Consider the following 5,075-nt stretch of genomic DNA (forward strand, 5'->3'; position numbering starts at 1 on the left):
TTTTTTGAGATTTTATTTTTTTAATTTTATGTTTTTGCCTTCGATGCATGGGCATGCAGTGTCTTTGTAGGCCTGAAGAGGGTGTCATTTCTCCTGGGACTGGAGTTACAGGTGGTTATGAACTGCCATGTGGGTGCTAGGAGGGTACTAGGACTCAAACCCTAACCTTCTGGAAGAGCAGCTAGTGCTCTTAACCACAGAACCGTCACTCCAGCCCATCTTGTTGGAAGTTTTAATCTATATTTGATTAGTGGCACATTAATCAAGGTCTTGTTATATGGTAGTTATTATTTATATATTTTTGATATTTTTCCTGAGGTAAGAAAATGTCACTCACCTCGTGAGGGGGCAGTACACGTAGTGTTCTGAAAATAAAGAAGATGAAGATCCCCAGTAACTAGGATTAATGAATAAAGGAAGAGATAGTACTGGCCATTATTAAAGCCTGATAAGGAAGACGTAGGGGCTTCGTACCTCCTTATAATAGCTCGAGATATTAATAGATCTTTATCTAAATAATCATCTTAGTTTTAAAAACCTCAATTTACTTAATAGATCAAGGGGCTGCTAAGCAAGGCCGTTAGTTATTGGTGAAGATGCGATGAGGTTTTGGCCTCTGAAGTCCTACGCAATCTTCAAGCAAAAGGAAAAAAAATACCACGTGAGACGAAATATTGCCCCGTAGGTGATTTATTCTTCCATCTGCTTTTAAGAAAAGGGAGGAGAAGATAATATAGAATAATGGCTGCACTGTGGGGTTGGAGATTGAGCAAATACCATAATGTGCTACTCGAGCATAAAGCAGTCACTCTGATTCCATCTTATTGTTCTAAAAGTCCATGAACTTGAATACACAAATACTCTAAATGGAAGGCCCCTTTCTCAGGGTTATTTATTGAAAAACCTTCATAAAAATATCCATGTAAGAGCGGGGCCTTTTTTTTATTGGTCAAAGCTGACTCAGATGCCACCCTTTGCTCTTGGTTGGGGTGGGGGATGCTAAGAAATTCAGAAATATGGTTGGAAATGTAACACTCTGGCATTGTGGGTTGGTAACCAAGGCAACTCTTCCCGCTATGCATTCAGGCTTTCCTGTTGATTATCTATTGTAACGCCAATAATTGCAGCTGAGAGGAGTTTCTGTTTGTTGTGGAGACAATTAGCACTTGAAATAAAATAACAGATTTGAATAAATTGGAAAGATGCAAAGTTTGACTGGGTCTCTCATGAACATGCCTCAGCTTTGTAATAGGACTGATGTGTGTCTCAGACACCTTCGGAGGGAGCCTCCTCTGCCCACATTACTTGAGGTCTTGGTGGTTGTTATTCTGGTTACGGTTGAAAACCTTCTGCTTCTTCTTAGATTATATTGGGAAATAGCTTGATACACGTAAACCTGCAAGAAGTTGATACTGAATGTCCAATGATAGGCTTATTCACACAGCTTGTCTCTACATGTAACACCTCAATAAAAAATATTCCCCATCACTGTCATAATTATTCTCCACTGTTAGAAGACTGTATGTTGTCACTATTTCTTTTAATTCAGATGTGACCAGAAAGCACACAGTCTTCGAACTCCATTTCTTTGCCTGGCCTTCAAGTACAGCTTTATGAATAAAACTGACACTTGAGTTATGATTGTTAACTGAGAAACAACACCAGCAGACCCATGACTATCAGAGAATTTCCGTACGTCTCCGTAAATCATTAGCCCTCTACAGACAAATAAGTTTTCCCTGAAACAATTACGTCTGTTTGCAGAGGCTCACTTATATTTATGTAGACACGATAGTCTCCTGCTGCGGTAGAAGGGTGAGTAGTTTTCATAGCTTGGAGCTCCTCCTGCTTTGGCCTCCTAAGTCAGGGATCACAGGCATTTATGTCACCACACCCTACTGGAATAATCTGTTCTTCTCAGTGACCTATCACAAGGCAATGGTTGAGCTTCTAGGAGAACAGCCTGCAGCTTGTCAAGCTACATCAATGAATAAGGAAGGAAAGGTCTTTTAATTCGGCGATAGAAACGTGTCCAAAGCCACACTCTCCAATCAGCTTTAACCGTCATAAAGCTGTTGGGTTGATCTCCATCTGTCTATCTTTTTTCTCTCTAAATTGGTTCTGAATTCAACTGGGACAGGAAGATGTTATTTATTGGCTGTTTCCGAACACCTAACATATGTTTTCCATATCGAATGCAGTTGATAAGTATTAACTGTTGACAAAGTCAGAATGTAAATTCCACGAGCTCAGAGCCTTCGCTTATCTTGTTTGCTGCCATTTCTCTAGCACATAAAAGTTGTTACAAACAGAAAAAAAAACCCAGTTCAGATCACAATATTCCCACTCCTATTTCAGAATAAGGTATTTAAAACACTTCATATTTGACTGTTTACATTAACAATATCTCCTTGAAGGCCATAGTTTAAGATTTCACTAAGAAATTTCTGGGGAGTGCTTTAATTATACACAAGAATGAGAGCTATAGACACTTCATTGTTCATAAGCTCAAATAACAGACAGCAAACACTACACAGTAGAGATCCCATACCCAAGTTCTCTTTGGACTCTCAGCGAAGTCCTAACTAAGAGACACAAAGGATTTAAAATGGTTCACAAGCAGACCTGGAGCTTGTAATATCTCCTGAACCATTGCTTCCAACAAAGCATGAGTGATGGAGGCTATCAGAACATAGGACCCGGAAACCATATTTTCAATATGGAACAATGATTCTCGTTACCAATGAACGCAGACTTTCAAATCTGTACTTTAATCCTCTCTAGTTAAGAGTCCGAACTTGGCAGAGAGAGTTCTTGCTGGACAGAAAATTCGAACTGAGCAAGAAACCAAGATGGGAGAAAGTACTAAGAACTCTACATTGGAAGAGAGAAGCCCTGAGAAACTCCCAGAGAAGAGGCCTAAAGATAACCGTGGTGTCTGTTAAGGAAAACAGCAAGAATTTATCTTCCAGAGATCTCCAAGCATCTAAGATAATTCTAGAGCAAGAGAGCAAAGAAGCACTGGAGGAGAGCAGGAGAATCCATGATGTCAGAGGAAAGCAGAGGAGAGCTTAGAGGCAGCAGAGGAAATGGTGATACAATCTCCCCTGTAGAGTGTTTATTGTTTGTCTTTATCAAATGGACAGTAAAATGTCCAGAGCTCTCATTTTTGTTTTTTAAATTTCTTTCCAAAATTTATTTATTATATATACAATGTTTTGCCTGCATATATGCCTGCATGACAGAAGAGGCACCAGATCTCGTTATACCTGGTTGTAAGCCACGATGTAGTTGATGGGAATTGAACTCAGGAACCCTAGAAGAGCAGCTAGTGCTCTTAACCTCTGAGCCATCTTTCCAGCCCCAGGTTAATTTTTTTAATGGGATAGTAAAAACCAGAACTCTCATTTTTGTGTGTACACTAAAGCATTCACTAGGAAGTTGTTAGTGAAATTCCAGAGTTAGTTATCTCTGTGCCATCATAGTTTCATAGTGTAGAAAACTTGACTAATAGAGTTGATGCTATGGTGCCTTGGATGGGTCAAGCATATGAACAGAATTGTTTGCCATGATCCTGTGTCTGCAAATCTCATTACTAATGCAGCAGAACCATTGTCAGGCTGGAATAGCTTGCAAACCCAGACTTTGTTGATGTGGATTCCCCTTTGTATGCTGTGACTGTGTTTTCTTACCATTGGTTAATAATGAAACAGCTTTGGCCTATGGCAGAACAGAATAGAGTTAGGTAGGGAAAACTAAACTGAATGCAGAGAGAAAGAAGGTGGAGTCAGGGAGATGCCATGTAGCTTCCAAAGGAGAAAGCTGCCAGAACCTTACTGGTAGACCACAGCCTTGAGGTGATACATAGATTAATAATTTAAGTTATAAGAGCTAGCTAGAAAGACTCCTAAGCGATTGGCCAAACAGTGTTATAATTAATATAGTTCCTGTGTTCAGGTCTGGGCAGCTGAAAAACAAAGACACAGTCTCTGTTTATACTTTGTGGTTAGAGTGCGTGAGTTTGAAATCTGCCCAGTGATTCTCTAGTCGGCTATAAGATAAGTTGTGTGGTAAAGGAAACACTCCTGCATTGCTGGTGGGAATGCAAGCTGGTACAATCCCTTTGGATGTCAGTGCAGCAATTTCTCAGAATAATAGGGAACAACCTTCCTTAAGACCCAGTAATATCACTTTTGGGTACATATCCAAAGGATGTTCAATCTTGCCACAAGGACATGTGCTCAACTATGTTCACAGCAGCGTTGTTTGTCATAGACAGAACCTGAAAACAACCTAAATGCCCTTCGACCAAAGAATGGATAAAGAAAATGTGGCACATTTACACAATGGAGTACTATACAGCAGAAAAAAATGACATCTTGAATTTTGCAGGAAAATGGATGGAGCTAGAAAACATCATTTTGAGTGAGATAACTCAGACCCAGAAAGACAATTATCACATGTACTCACTCACAAGTGGTTTTTAAACATAAAACAAAGAAAACCAGCCCACAAATCACAACCCCAGATAACCTAGACAACAATAAGGACCCTAAGAGAGACATACATACATCTAGTCTACATGAGTAGTTGAAAAAGACAAGATCTTCTGGGTAAATTGGGAGCATGGGGACCTTGGGAGATAGTTGAAAGGGAGTAGAGAGACAGGGAGGGGAGCAGAGAAAAATGTAGAGCTCAACAAAAATCATTTTAAAAAAAGATACCTATAGGTTTCTCATCACAAAGTCTTAATTTCTTCCTTGTCTATAAATGTAAACACATGGGTGTTAGAACAGCACTCACCACACAAAGTTGTAGCAAAAACACGAGTCAATCAATGTACATGTAGTTTTTGTATGCCCATTTGTAGAAACGTAATGAACTGTTAAATTGGTTACCAGAGTACAGAGATTGTGGTTCATAAAGTACTTGCTGTGCAAACATGTGGACATGGGTATGGATCCTGCAAATAAACTGGGTGCTGTGGTATATACTTTTAATTCCAGCAATGGGGAGGTGGGATTAGGTGTATCCCTGGAACCCTCATTGTCAGATAAGCCCTAATCTGTGAACTC

This window comes from Microtus oregoni, unplaced genomic scaffold (genome assembly GCF_018167655.1).
Source record: "Microtus oregoni isolate MIOR12 unplaced genomic scaffold, Mior012 000002F_ref0000024, whole genome shotgun sequence".
Lineage (NCBI taxonomy): Eukaryota > Metazoa > Chordata > Mammalia > Rodentia > Cricetidae > Microtus > Microtus oregoni.